The sequence below is a fragment of the Gekko japonicus genome, unplaced genomic scaffold (assembly GCF_001447785.1).
Source record: "Gekko japonicus isolate JY-2015 unplaced genomic scaffold, Gekko_japonicus_V1.1 scaffold2184, whole genome shotgun sequence".
Lineage (NCBI taxonomy): Eukaryota > Metazoa > Chordata > Lepidosauria > Squamata > Gekkonidae > Gekko > Gekko japonicus.
The window spans coordinates 185,419-201,628 of record NW_015173738.1 but is presented as its reverse complement, the minus strand read 5'-3'; positions in this window follow the sequence as shown (position 1 = coordinate 201,628).

Below are 16,210 nucleotides of genomic sequence, written 5' to 3'. Positions count from 1 at the left end.
ATGGTCTTGTGATTTTAAATGGACTTAAGAATCTAGAACCCATAGGTGATTTTACCTGTGTAACACACAAGGGCGTTAGCATAATTGATTATATGTTGTTATCAACAAACTTCCTGCCTAGAATTTGCAACTTCAAGGTGGCCAACTATATGGGAGGCGATCATTTGCCCCTTCAGCTAACTATTTCAATCACTCCTGATTGTCTGTTACCACCTAGGCTTGGAATTGAGTTGCAACAAGGAGGAAACTCTTTGAGACCAATAAGATGGTCTCCAAATTTGATTCCTACTGCAATGAACATTATGCACTCTAATAATTCTAAACTTCTAACTGAGGAACTCCTGAAACACGATCATATTTCAAGGAAGATAGAAATATTAACCAATATTTTAGATCTTTTTATGCCAATTTGTTCTAAATTAGCTACTGTTAATAGGGCTGACAGGAAAAATACCTGGTTTGATAAAGAGTGCAGAGATCATATGAGAAGAATTAGGTCTAAACACCGTGTATTTAAACGTACAAACTCCCAGGCTCATCTAATGGATCTTATATCATTAAAAAGAGAATTTAAGTCCCTAGTAAAATATAAAAAATGGTCAGCCACATGCCAAGAGTGGAAGGTTCTAATTACAGCCATAAACAATAATGAATCTCAAACATTCTGGGAGTTGATTAACAGGGGTCTTTCTGGAGTAGATAGAATTCCAGCGTGTATTGCCCCCGGAATTTGGGAAAGATATTTCACCTCTATTTTTGCTGTGACCCCTGGCTTTGAGTCCCAAGGGGATCAGATTGAACCGCCTCAAACCAACTTCTGGCCTCCAGTTTCATCTGAGACTGTGAGTCTTTTAATCATGCAAATGCGTTCAGGCAAAGCTCCAGGCCCAGATTTAATTCCAGCAGATCTCCTAAAAGTAAACCCCACCTGGTGGAGTAGATTTCTAGCCCCTCTTTTTACTCAAATCAATGAATCTGGCATTATTCCTCAATCATGGAAGCATGCAGTGATAGTTCCAATACATAAGAAAGGCCCAAAAACAGTTCCTACTAACTATAGGCCTATAAGCCTGCTTTCAGTAATAGGCAAAGTGTATGCAGCTTTTTTAAATCATAAACTGCTGGACTGGATAAAAACAGAATCTATAATTTACCCTGAGCAAGCGGGATTTAGAAATGGAGTCTCAGCCTTAGATCATTGCGTGGTACTGTATCATCTTGCCGATAAATACTCTTCTTATTCAAAGGGTTCCCTTTATGCAGCATTTATGGATCTCAGGGCAGCATTTGATTCAGTCCCCAGATGCCGCCTCTGGGCCAAATTGTCCAAAACATCTCTAGACAAGAGACTTCTTTGGCTGATTTACAAACTGTACGAGAATCCTACTGCACAAATTCGTTGCGGAGTAGATGGGCAACTTACAAATACCATTCATCTCTCTAAAGGTGTTAAGCAAGGATGCTTATTAGCCCCCACGCTTTTTAATCTTTATATAAATGATGTAGTCCCATATATCAAAAAAACAATCTGTCACGCACCCATACTAGCGGGACAGGAAGTTCCTATACTACTTTATGCAGATGATGCAGTGCTGCTATCCAGATCAGAAGTTGGCTTGCGTAAGCTAGTGAATGCTTTTACTGATTACTGTATCCAAGAGGGGCTGATGATCAATTATGAGAAATCAAAAATAATGGTTTTTTCTAACAAACCTTGTTTAAAACAAAGATCATGGAAGGTTAAGGGTGGGGAGATAGAACAAGTGTCTCATTTCAAATATCTGGGGATAGTGTTCAGCTCCAGTTGCCGCTGGAAACATCATATAAGAGCAGCAACTGAAATCGCTAAATTAAATTCTAATGCCCTCCTTAAATTCTATTATTCAAGAGGCGGCCAGTATGTCCCAATGGCCATTGCAGCTTTTAATGCGAAAGTTACTCCACAATTTTTATATGGGGCTGCGATCTGGATTAAAGAAATTTCGGAATTATCAGATCAGATCCTTCTCCAGTTCCTGCGTAAAATTGCAGGAGTCCCTAAATGTGTCGCAGGGACGGCACTTAGAGAAGAATTCGCACAATGCTCCTTTGAGTCAAGAGCCTGGAAGGCAGCCTTTAAATTGAGACTGAAAGTTCTTTATATGACACCTAATGCTCAAGGAGGTCTTCTTTATCTTTTAAAAGGGGATAATTATAAATGTACGTGGGCAAAACATATAGATAACAAGCTGGAGTGGATTGGTCTCGCCCCTACGGGGCTTAATAATTTAAATTATCAAGAAGCGCTAAATTTGATGAGATTGAGGGTGACAAACATTGACCGACTCAGCACTTCAATTCGTGCTAGGCGAGTATGCTCCAACTCTGCCTTAGGGATTGTTCCACCTAAGAAAACTCCCTCATATATGAGCTTCCTTACATCCCCCAGATCTAGATATGTCTTCACGCTTGCAAGGTTGAATGTTTTTCCAACTGTAGAGCTAAGTGGCCGTTTTGCTAAAATACAGTACTCAAATAGATTGTGTAATTGTGGATCAGGTGCAATAGAGACCTTAGATCATCTTATGTTATTTTGCCACCAATGGATTGACCCCAGATCCTGCTGGATTACTCCTATTTTACAAAGATATCACCTCCCTATGGAACCCTGGGTGATAACCATACTATTAGCTGATGAGGACCCTGAAACGACTTGCTTGGTGGCAAAATATCTTTCGATAGTGTTGTTTTTAAAGCGGCTTTGAAATGATATAAGTAGTTTTATGTATATAATTTAAAATTTTTAAAACTAATTTCCATAATATCATGGGATTTTATAGAATTCATTGAAGTTTATAAAATGTGGTCTGATAATACTGTTCGAGAGTACGTTTACTAGTTTTTATTGTAAAGACGTTTGGTCTAAATTATCTTGTAATTATATGTAATGCCTTTTATAGTTGCTGTTTGTATGTTTGGCTTAAGACCTCGGGTCAATGAAGCTAATAAATGAAATGGAAAAAATGGAAAAACCAGGAACAGTAAAACAAAAACAACAAATATCTTCACTTTTCACATACAAATATGTGACATAAATACCAAGTTTATAATTCTGTATCCAACTCACACTAAAGAAAGACCAGTCCCTATAAGGCATGGATGAAAGTAAACCAGTACAGCCTAGTAAGGAGTACCAGTGAGAAAGCTCCCCAAGACAGTCAGTACTGCTAAGAACTGTAAGTTACTTTTGCTCCTGCTAAAGCAACCTACACAATTACCCACTGAAGCAAAAGCACAAAGAAAAGCATTGTTTTGATTGTCCTTCTAAAAGCCTGAAGATATTGTAGAGACCTCACCTGGGAGTATGTTCCAAAGAGCTGAGACTGCCACTGCTCTGATTTGCATATTCTGAAGTCCATAAACTTGGCCTGCAGTTGGCAAGGAGAAGGGGTTTCAACGTTTCCTCCTCCCCACCATTTTAATAACCTGAAATGGCCCAGAAGAACTGCTGTTCACCCTAGGGTTGCCAACCCCCCTGGTTGGCCAGGGGTCCCCCGTTTTGGGGGGGAGGTTCTACCCGCCGCCGGCCAGATGGCCAGCGGGGGAAGCCCCACCCCCAACACCCACAGCCACCCCCCTCTCTCCCTTTAAGTGTGTGGAACCCGTGTTTCCTCCCAAGCCTGATCTCCGCTTGAGATCAGGCTTGCAGGGAAATGCTAGCTTCGGGCACTTAAAAGGGAAACACGGCTGCTCTTAAAGGGGAAACTCCAGCTCATGCACTTAAAAAGGAAACACCGGCTCCTTTAAGTGCAGGGAACTGCCGTTTCTGGAGATCCGGCGGGCGGGTGGGGGGGTGGCGGATGTCCCCAATGTGACATCATCATGTTGGGGATGCCCCACCCCCTCCAGGAACACCCCCAAAGTCCCCCACTGGGGGTGGAAGATGGACCTGGCAACCCTAATTCACCCACTGGAGAAACTTACACATACTGATGGCTACATTTCCCCAGTGGGGGAAATAGCAGTTTCCTGGGGCCATTTCAGGTTGGGGAAATAGTGTGCGTTCAGGCCAAAGCCCCTTCTCCTTGTAGGCAGTAAACTGTGCCTGTATGTGCCTGCATGGGTAGTCAGTTCCTAGCACAATCCAGGGGTCCAAGATCCTTGTGGTGACCATGTGGACTTTGTAACATGTGAATTGGCCCTGACAATCCTTGAGAATGGGTAGCAGCACTACATGCAACCTCTGGAGAACAGGTTTTGGTATGATAAGCGTAACTGATATATGGGTTCATACAGGGAGAGGAGCTGCTTCATATATGTGGGACCCAGATTGCGAAGGGCTTAAAACGTAAACACCAAAATCTGGATCTGAAAGTTGAAGCACACCAGAAACCATCAGTGTAACTGCTTTAAGACTTAAACAAATGGATGAATAACTTTGTCAACAAAAACCCTTGTAATAGTGATTTTAAACAATGAAAGGAATTTACGCATTCTTGATAGCATTTTAGGGATAGTAGGTTGAGAGAGACTTTTAGAAAGGGTTACCAGCCTCCGGGTGGACCTGGAGGTCTCCTGGATTTACAACTGATCTCCAGACTACAGAGATCAGTTGCCCTGGAGGAAATGACAGCTTTGGAGGGTGGACTCTATTGAATCACATCTTTACTGAGCTGCTTCCTCTTTCAAAACTCTACTCTCTGAAAGCTCCAACCCCGAATCTCCAGGAATTACAAAACTTGTTTTAGTCAGAAGTAGCTGAGCAGCAGCATGTTCCCCTCCAGAGCACTGGTTTTTGACACTATCTTTGACTTGCCTAGCTTCATTTTCACCTCATGTTTTACCGTCCAGTAGCCCATGGCAGGTATGGGTTCATGATGGAGACATATGCTTCTGAGGCTTGATATGTCATTAATATGCTGGTGACACTGAGTTCCAAATTAAAAAATAATCACATTAAGTGGCCTGTCATAAATATAAAAGTGCATAAGGAATAAAATTGAGCCTTGACAATCCTGTTTGAATTTTACCACTTCAGATGTTAGGTGTCACTCACATGATTAAATGTTTCTCTACACAATATGTTTCCTACAAAAAGTAAACTAGATGTCAGGAAGGAAGATTCTAGTTTAGCCTTTTCTCTGTCACATAGTTTTTTATACAGATGAAGCTTTTAATCACGTGAACCCCAACTGCAGACTTCTTTTGACGCAGCCCAGAAACAGGTTTATTACTGGGGGAGGACTAGGCTTTACTTGAAGGTAGATGTGCTTAGAAGAGGAATGTTATAGCCTTCTGCTCCCAGGATGGAATGGCTCAGTGCCCTTTAGAAAACAAAGCAGTGGTTTTCCCCATAAAACCCAATATAGTCTACAGAATATCGTATCCTGGTGTGGACAGCACAAACTGTCCTAGCTTGCTAGATAAATACCTCAGAAAGTTCCAAGATGTTCAGAAATCTTGTATCAAATTATACTTTTTTGAAAAACTCAGGATATTAAGAGATGACTGAGACAGAGAACTTGATGTCCAATAAACATATTTGAAAGCGGTATCCAGTTATCTTTTGTTTTCATTAGGCAAGTAAATGGAAATTTTTAGAGTATCTGAACTGAGAAAGCAAAGCCAAATGCCTACATTCAGATAGTCTAAATTTTTCAGTTTACTTGCTTGAACATGAATTCAGTTTTGGGTCTGACAATGATTTTTAAACTATAGTTGAATTAAGGTTTTACTGTTAATGGATTAATTGTTAATCAAATTGATCGGCAGAGCAATTCTAAACAGAATCACACCCTGCTAAGGCCATTGAACTGTAAAACCCTAAATCTCAGTTAAATATTGAGCCCCCTGCCACACACATACAAAGTATTGTTTATCTCATCCAGATTACTGTACATTTAAAACTGTTATAGCTTTCCTCTTTGTGCAAGGCCACTGATAGGGCACCATAGCAGCTGGTTGCAATAGGATAGTGCACAGATGCAGTTTCAGCCTCTAGACAGTATCTGTTGGAGGCTTGGTGACATACAAGCTGCTTCTTCTTCTAAGAAGCATCTGTTGCTTAAGAAATTTCCCCCATGATGGAGAAAATTCCATTTTCCTGCCTTCCATTAAAGATTCCATTGGAATTCCATCACTGACTGCAGCTTTTAAGCAGCATACCCTCCCTTATTCTTACACTTCTTGGGAAGAATAAAGTCCTTTCTACTTCCTTCTATTGTTCAAAACCAGACATTATATAAATGCATGTCATGAAACTCCAGGATTTTTTAAAAAGAAAAATACCATGGGAGGATGGGAAGGGGAAGTTAACCCCTTTCTCACCAATAATTTTTCTGCTTAAAATTCCCACTTCCCATGTGCTTTTCTGCCCTCATGGTTGCAGGTGCCTGTTTACCCTCTGTTCCAATTTTGCAATGGTGGTTGCAAAAAAAGCTGGAAGGGGAAAGGCTACAAATATCACCCACTGCCTGTTCCCCTGCTCAAAGCTGCAGGCTCATCAGCCTGTTTTTCATATAAAGAAATCACTGTTTGTATAAAACATATAACTTGCCCTTTAGAAATCTTTTGCCTGAGTCAGGAACTAATAAAAAACCATGAATACATGTTTGTAGCACCTTTCAAACACATATCCTGCAACTTTCTTGAAATAAAAATCCATAACATCTTTTAAAGCCCTATGAAGTTACACATTCTCAGTCCAGTTTCTTTTCCTGTATTATCAGAAGTAGCCAAGAAAAACTTACATTGATTTAGGTCTGTGGTGTGCTGAAAGACTAAAGTGGAGTTGCACAACTTTTTTCTTTTTGCATGACATGTGTTGCTTATGATCTTAGAACTCAATTGTTGCTTGTTCAGTATGAACAAGTACACATCCCACCGTCCCAAATACTTTTGGAAACAAACTGGAAATACAGTTAGATACATGAACAGTGTGCATCACTTGTTTAAATTAAACAAAAAAAACATTTATTTCTGTCTAGGATGCATTGGAGGTCTTTCCCTCTTTTGTTAGGAATAGTTCAGCTTATTAGAGATGTATAAGTGGAGACCCACACTTTTGCTTCCTCCCTTCTCCCCTTACTTCTCTCATACTCTTTCTCTCTCCTGTCACCCCTTTTCTTACTCTCTCTCTCCTCCATGCCTGTCACTTCCTCTCTCTTTCTGCCCCCACTCAATCTCTCTCTCTCCCCCCTTCCTGCATGTGGCATCGCGGAACCGGCAGGACCTCCTCTCATGGGGTTCTCTGAAGCTGGTGCACATGGTCAATGGGGCGGTGTCGATGATGTGTGGTGGTGCGGATTAACATTGTGAGGCAGGCGGTGTTTGTTGGTGTGTGGGGTGCTGGAACTGCAGTATCTCATCCTCCTCTTCCTCGTGGCTGTCCACATGGTGGGTGGCTGTGGCTGGTCTTTGCCAAGATGGCAGGCCTTTCCCACACCGGACCTCTGCGGTGAATTGCTCAGCTGATTCAGCGGCGAGGGCCATCTCTATGGCCTCTTTGAATTTTGGGTCACCTTGGGTTAGGATCTTCCTCTGGATTCACTCATCACGTAGGCCGCAGACCAGCTGGTCCTGAAGGGCATCCTCAAGGTCGGAGAACTTGCAGTGACGGGCAATACAGTGGAGCGCTGTGATGAACGCAGAGACGGATTCTGTTGCGGTTTGGTTCCTCAAGTGGAATGCATGGCTGCCTGTGATGACCGATGGCTTAGGGGAGAAGTGTTCCTTAAGCCAGTCCATGATGGTTTGATAGTCTGTGTCCTTGAGCTCCACCAGGGCGAGGAGCGAGCGGGTGATTTCATATGTTGCATTTCATTTCTGCCTCGTTGATGCCGGAGGATTGCAAGAAGAACTTGAACTGACCTCCTATATGTGTAGTTTCCCCCTCCCTTTTTTCTGTTGTAGTTTTTTGTAGTGATAAAAAATAAATAAAAAATCCCCTCCGGGGGCTCAAAAAGAAGAAGAAAGAACTCGAACTGACCGAGGTAGGACTCCCACTCCTCTGTGGTGGCGTCAAATGTGTTGAAGAATCCTGAAGCAGCAGCCATGGTCTCCGGAGCAGTGCAATGTGTGGGACTCTGGGGCTTGGAGCGCGATGCGGTGCTATCAGCTGGAGCAGTCTAGCTCATCAGGATCCCACCTTCGTCGCCAGTGAAATATACTGGGTTCAGACACAATGAGTGATCAGCTCATAGATTATTAGTGATTTCAGCTAAACTCTAAGACAACTCTAGCAGGACTGGAACCCTGCTTAAATGCGTGCAAAACACCACACCCAACACACACACACTCCCAGTGATAGGCTATTTACAAGATAACTCCTGTTCAATAGGTCCCTTTCAGGATCCTAGTAGTCTATTGTTTAGGTGTTCAAGCTAGGTCAGTTCTCTGGTGCACTTTAAGCTTAATACATAACAGGTGGCTACTGTTGAACAATAGCAAGCAGCCAGGCCTTAGCTGAGTCAGGCAAGTAGGGTTGCCAGGTCCTGTCCTCTTGCTGTCAGGGGACTTTGGGGGGCATCCCTGGAGGGGGAGGAAACATCCCCAATGTGATGACGTCTTGAAGAAGTGACATCATCATGTTAGGGAGGCAGCCTGAACTGCAAGCAGCAAATTCACCACTTGGAGTTCAGGCACAGGTGATCCCCACTTGTAAAAAAGCATTTAAAGAGGCCCTTTAAATACATTTTACAAGTGAGGGCTGCCCGTCCCTGAACTCCAAGAGGTGAATTCACCACTTGCAGTTCAGGCGTGCAGCCAGTGGCCACCCCTCTCCCTCCTCTCCTGCAAGTTTTAAAGGGCCCTCCAGCTGATCGGTGGGCCATATCTAGGTTCCCGCTAAGCTGCGTGGGCTGTGCCAGCGCAGCAATTTCAGGGGCCCAGCACAGCAATTTTTTTCACAGCACAGGAGCAGGAGCAGGAGGTTCTCTTTTAAATTGGTCTGCCTTCCAAATTGGTCTTCCAGTTTTCTGCCTTCCAGACCCAGTCAAGGTAAGTTGGGGGGGCGGGGGTTTGATTGGGGGGGGGGTGGGCCGACTGGCTGGTGCCGGGTGGTGGAGGCGGCTTGATCGGGTTTGGGGAGAGCTCCTTCTGTCTGGCTCGCAGTCCCCGGCAAAAAGTGCCCTCCTCCCTCCTGCCATGAGGATAGTCTTTTGCCCTCAGTGTGTTTGCACGTGCATGTCTCACTCCCACCTTTCTGATTCAGAGCAAGTATCTGCAATTGGGGAAGCCCCAGTCCTCCATGAAAAGGGCTCCCTGCACTTCTGTGCCTAGCCGGAGGTGTTCTGGGTGGGGGTGGGGGGTGCAGAAAAGCTGCTGTGGCGGTCTTGGACGGCTTCCTTCTCGGCCAACTCACCCCTGGTCCCACTCCCAGCCTGACCAGCTCCCCCCTCCAGCCCAGCTTGAGCACCTCAGAGTGGCAAAAGAGCACAACCTGGGTGGCCAGGAGCATGCTCGCTGCGCTCCATAAGCCCTCTGCATAAAGGGCCCCCTGCACTTCTGTGCCTAGCCGGAGGTGCTCTAGGTGGAGGTGGGGTGCAGAAAAGCCGCTGCAGCGATCCCAGATGGCTTCCCAGTCAACTTTCCCCTGGTCCCACTCCCAGCCTGCTCAACTTCCCCCTCCCGCCCAGCTTGAGCACCTCAGACTGGCAAAAGGGCGCAACCTGGGTGGCCAGGAGCAGTTGCGCTCCATTAGCAGCAGCAGCGAAGCAGCTCTAGATTTGCATGTGTTCCCAAGCCAGACAATTCCGGAGGCTCCACTCTGGAGAGAGGGGGATTTCGCCCGCCTCCTTCTGCCTGCTGGGAATCGACAGGCCAAACTGTCTCCAACTCAACCTGCTAAACGCCGCCTTTTCTCTCTGTCTCTCCCCCCCCTTCTGCAATTGCATTCCTTGGGTGTGTGGGGCAGGGGTCTTCTCTCTCTGCTGCTGGTGGTGGACGCTATAGAGCCCCGGGACCCACGAGGCCAAAAGAGCGAGAACGCTTTGGGTGAATTCCAAGCTTCTCTTCCCATCCCTTTTTGTCTTTGATCTGTGCTCTCTGGGGGAACTGCCAAAACAGGGCTTGGGGGCAAGGCAAAAAAGTAGTTTCTTCCCCCCCACCCGTTTTTTAACCCGCCATGGTAGTTCTAAAAGCGACCTGATTTCCCCTGACGTGATTTCCCCTGTCACTTCGGATAATGTAGCAAGCACTCAGTATTCTGATTTGGTCACTGGCTTTTTTTTTTTTAAACTCCAGAGAGAGAGGAGTGGGGCGGCTGGGTGGGGGAGGGACAGAGGGATACAAGCTGCACTTGTGATTGTTTGTTTGTTTTCTCTCCCGGTGGATTTGCATTTTATTGTATTCCCTGGATCCTCTGCAGGTTTTGAGGCAAGACAGCGTGTGTATATATATATAATTTTTTTTTTAAGTAGACCTCTATTTTTAATTAAGAAGATAAATAAGCCTTACATTAAGTTTAAATCTTGCTAAAAAAAATTTAAAAATTAAAAATAATTTCTTTTTAAATCCTGAAGTCAACACATCAAACTCAAAAAAGAAGCTTTCTAGAAGTAAAAATCTAAAAGGTTCTCTCTTTGTCTCTCTCTGCTCTAACTCCAGGCTTGGCAAATTAAAAGGTATGCATGTATTAAACTGTGTTCCCTCCTTGGCTGACACAATGAATTATGTAGTATATTACGGTACTGTTGGCTTCATACGTGATTTTATTTATGTGAATGTTTAGTGTTGTCTGTTTGGTCCCTATAGTTCTGAGCTGGCAAGGGGTTTAAGAGTTCTGCAAGAACAATTCAGTGAGCTAAATCTTCTTCTGGATGTGTGTGGAACTTTTCAAGCCTCAAGTGCTGATTGTGAGAGAGGTTTTAGCTTAATGAATGCCATCAAAACTAAGATAAGAAGTCGGTTAGAAACAGATCACCTGGAGAACTTAATGAGAATAAAACTGCATATGAATACTGGGAATAATATTAACATTGACAGTGTTTTCAATTATTGGAAAAAAGAGAAAGGAAGAAGAGAGGCTAAATTAAATGTTTTTCCATAATGAAATTTGATGATACTGTTCATGGCTATGATGTAAAAATCATTTCTAAAATATAGTTTGAAAGTGTCATATAAGTAATACAAATATGTTCCATATAAATGTAAATAAGTTTAATATAAATATATAGCTTGTAATACAAATGATAATAGTTAATATGTTATGTTTGTATGTTTTGTCTGTTTGTACACTGAAATAATTTTTTTAAAAAAATGTCGGCCCGCTCACAGTTTTAAAGCTAGCACCATTTTTGGCTCACATGGTAAAATTTCTGCTCAGGAGACTGCACACCTTAGAGGGAACATATGCTCCAGCCAATCAGCTGGAGGGCCCTTTAAATCTTGCATGAGGGAGGGAGACCAGTGGTCATTCTTGGAGCCGGGGCTTCCCCTGGCTGGCCAGCCGGCTGGCGGCAGGCAGGAGCCCATGAAATTGGGGACCCCCACCTGGGAACTGGCATCCCTACATGCAACTCAGTTGGTAGTAAGTCACCTAGAGGTTGGTAGTAAGTCACCTAGAGGCCTAGGGTTGCCAGCCTCTAGGTGGGACATGGAGATCTCCTAGAATTACAACTGAACCCCAGACAATAGAGGTCTATCTCCCTGGAGAAAATGGCTGGTTTGGAAGGTGGACTGTATGGCATTAGATCTGGCTGAGACCTCTCCCATCCCCAAACCCTGCCCTCCGCAGACTCTACCACAAAATCACTAGAAACTTCTCAACCTGGAGTTGGCAACCCTGGGCTCAGGCCTGGCCCTAATGAGTCCTCCCTCAAAGGCTAAAATAGGCCTGGAAAGGACCTTGCCTCCTCCCCTGCCTTTTACTGACAGAACCCAGCCTGGATACTGTGTCACCGTGTCACTCAGTGTCACTGAGGGAGTCTGTTGCTTAAAGTTACAAGAGCTCCTTTTATCATTTTGTGATTTTTAAAAGACCCCAATTTATTTTTACACTAATCTTCTATTAAGGGATAGGATTTTTTTCTCTCTACTCTTGTTGGCAACACTGTCTATTAAGAAAAACTTACACCCTAATTCAGATGCATGGTCAAAAAGCTGTTAATACAATTGCTTAATGATTGGAAGATATTACCTCCCCCCCCCACCCCGGGTTGGCTTAAAACAAGAATCAAGTCTGTTGAAACCTACTGCTAATAGAAAGGGTGGATAGCTACACATACTCTGAACAGATTGATAGGATCGATAAATGCTTGTTCCCTTGGCCTTCTTGTGTTTGTCAGTGGTTTCAGATGTATTAAGTTTCCTTACTCGAAAGCCAGTCGAATCCGACTCTAGGGTTGCGGTGCTCATCTCTGTTTCAAAGCCGAAGAGCCAGCGCCGTCCGAAGACGTTTCCATGGTCATGTGGCTGGCATGACTAAACACCTTCCCCAATAATATGTGTGAAATCTGATAACCCTCCCCATATTCCATGTCTTCCCATTTTCTGAACCTGGCAAGATAAATTTTAAAAACATACAAACATATACTTTTGTGATCTTTTTATCCTGGTAGAACAGTTAAACACTAATACTATCAAAACTGTATTTACATATTAAGAAGACAGAAACTTTGCTGACTGCATGAGGTGGGAGGGAATATGTTTTCCTGTGTGTCCAAGGCTCAGGGTTACAGCCAGAAAGCTGACTCATACAAAAGTTGCAGTTATTATTTCCACTGCTTCTTATACCTCACCTCCACCTTATCCATGAGAAAAAACAACAAATAAAAGTGTGTTGAATGTGAAATTCTCAGAATTTATTGGCAACAATATAAATGCTAACGGAATTTTTTTTAACAGAATATAGATGTAGTTCCGGCCCACTGTGTTGCTCTGGCAATCATTAAGTGGCAAAATGGCCTATAAAACGGTAATGATCTTTAGAGCAGGGCTTTCCCTCTCCTGTGGGTATATATATAACATCATGACTACTGGGAAACCATTATGGGCTTTCTGACAGAGAAATCACACAGCGAAGCACACAAAATAATTTCATATGAAATATATTAGCTTCAAATAACTGCTGACTTTAGGCCTTGGATTAATCCTGGACTATTGGGAGTCTTCCAGTAAATCTGTACCACTTTGTAATTTGGTTCTTCTTCCAGATCCTGAAACAGAGTGAATTAGGATGACTTGGGTTGTGAAGTCCATGGATAGCGATTCTTCAATCTAGACCTTCTATGGTTTATAGTCCATGAGGTAAGTGGCTGGCACAAGATGTTGCTCTGACATGGATAAACAACTGGGGTCTTAGTATTAACATTAGAGGCTGATATTTACACACCCAGTTTCTTCTGTGCCTCAACATCCAAACACACAATCTATGGTAAATCACAGCTTCATACTCCAGCAGTGTGATTCTAAGAACATTGTGGAACCTATTTTATGGAGCTCCACAGGGTGCAATTCTATCCCCCATGATTTTCAGTCTCTGTGTATTAGGACAAATCATTTGTAGTTTTGGGGTTGGTTGTCATCAATATGCTGCTGCTACTCATCTCTATATATCCTTATATAGGTATATCTATATAACTTGAGAGCCAGTTTGGTGTGAGAACCAGTTTGGTGTAGTGGTTAAGTGCGCGGACTCTAATCTGGGAGAACCGGGTTTGATTCCCCACCCCTCCACTTGCACCTGCTGATGTGACCTTGGGTCAGTCACAAGCTCTGGCACAGCTGTCCTTGAAAAGAGCAGTTTGTGTCAGAGTTCTCTCAGCCCCACCCACCTCACAGGGTGTCTGTTGTGGGGAGTGGAAGGGAAAGGAGTTTGTAAGCTGCTCTGAGACTCCAAGTGAAGGGCGGGGTATAAATCCAATCTCTTCTTCTTCTTCTTCTTCTTCTCATCATAATTGTGTGCTGACTCATGGCAACCCAGGACCACGAGGCTTTCAAGGCAAGAGATGAGAACAGGTAGTTTGCCCTTGCCTTCCTCTGCATGGCAGCCCTGGTCTTCCCTTGGTGGTCTCCCATCCAAGTACTAACTAGGCAACCACAGCATCATCAGGACTGAACCGAGGAGAAGAGGTCAGAGTAGAATAACACACACAGCAAAACACACAGACACACAAGCTGTTCCTTTTCAATTTTATATTGCAATAACTTAGAGTCTAAAATGTATTTTATGCATCAAGGTTACCTGTTGAAAGTCAGCCAATGTTTAACTTCCCAGTAAGATTAGATTAGATAGATCAGTACCAGTATTTTTCAGCTGTGCAAGGTAAAAAAAAAATTCTTCTAGCTGATTTCCCTGTTCTGTCCAAGAGTATCTTAATAGTATTCATGTACATTCTCTGCTGCTGTGAACATCATTTACAGAAGTCCAGAGCAGGTAAGTTATCTCTAATTCCTCAATAAATGCTAATCTGGATTTAAAACAAAGCTGCTAAAGTGGTAGATGAAATGGGAAGATGGTAAAAATGAGCAACAATTTGAGATGTACAATCAGGTTGTATATAAGATGTCAATCCATGCCATCCCATGTAGAGTTACACTGTTCTAAACCCATTGAGTTCAGCAAAAGTAGGGGTAACTCTGTTTAGGACTGTATTGCAAATAATAACTGGAATTATTTGGCTTTTAAAAGCAAGTTATATGAATGAAGGCATAGCAAGTTCCAGTCTGTTATCAGATTCCTCAACACATAGTTTAGTCTTAAAAAGCACCAGGGGGAGTTGGATTGTTGGGATGGTCGCAATACCTGGGGAGTATGTTAACTCTTCCCATCTATTCTGTTTATCTAATCAAAATCAGATCCTCTCCTGGGGCAGCTATTTTCTCTGGTAGCCCAAGGCCTATAGTTTATGTATGTTTCAACTGTCAGAGAGAACGTTACCCTACTCTTCCCCAGCATATTAGCCCCAATTCAACTTCTCCTTCCCTATGGCTGCTTTTTAAGGCTAAATTTCTCTCTGCCAAGATTCCTTCAGTCCATGATACTACCCCTTGATATCATGATACCAGTTTGGTCATGCTATTTGCATCTTTGTCTGACCATAAGGTTGACGCACGGTGGGACATCTAACCAGGGATCCACAACAAAACATGCAGATTGATTCTCAGTTGTGAAGTGTGATAGTGTGGGGAATAAAGAGTTAAATCTGAAATATGTGTGTGCTAATTTGCACCACTAATCTGACTTTGTGACCTTGAGGCAGTGGCTATCTCTCTTTGTAGAGTTGCTACAGGAGTAAGAGAGGAGGGACCACTGTGTCAGCCTGAGCTCCTTGGAGGAAGGGAAGGGTAACAATGTAATAACTCAGGGCGATTTCTCACTAGAGCTGCCTCACAGCGCAGCACCGTTTGCCCCAACACAAACATGTCAATTTCACACCCAAGGCTGCGGGGGCTGCATTTGACCCGCGGCTTTGCTCGATTTCCTCCGCAGTTTCATGATCCTCAAAAACCAGGATCACGAAACTGCGGAGAAAATCGGGTGAAGCCTCGAGTCAAAATACAGCCCCGGAGCTTCGGGTGTGAAATTGACATGTTTGTGTCAGGGCAAAGGCGGCTATGCTGCGAGGCAGCTCTAGTGAGAAATCGCCCTCGGTCTATACAGTCACCCCAAGCCCATGCTCCTAACTACCAAGTTGTGGCAATTAAAGATGGATCACTTTTAAAATCATTTTAATACTGCAGAAGAACCTTGACTTTTGGATCCTCCCATGATCTGTGAATCTTAAGTACCCCTCTGTCCTTGAATGTTACAAATTTTATTCTGTAGGTTGTCTTTGTATTTTTTCAGTTGTCTTAAGCTCACATTTGATGCATTGAGAACTGAGCCCATCACAAATCAAATCATCTGCTTCTTATGAACTTTATGCTTGCAATAAGATTACCTGAGACCTTCTGCCTGATCTTTTCATAGTCATCCCCAGTGGACAATTCTTGGCTTTCCATCCCTATTCCCTTGTGTCTGCCATTTTCTCTTCCCTGTACCACTACTTTTGGGTTTTTTTGCTGGCCTTTTGAAAAGAACAATAGTAGCTATATTGCTATAGTATATTGATATAGTGTTATACGGACAGAATTATTACCCATTTTTTTTAAATACTGGCAAAAATCACTGGTGTGTGTGTGTGGAGGGAGTGGTGGGCACGAAAGAATGGGGAGAGAGAAAATGGCATCAGATGTGGGCAGTGAGGTTTGGAAATCTACATCTTCCTGTCCAAGTGTAGTTAACCTGCTT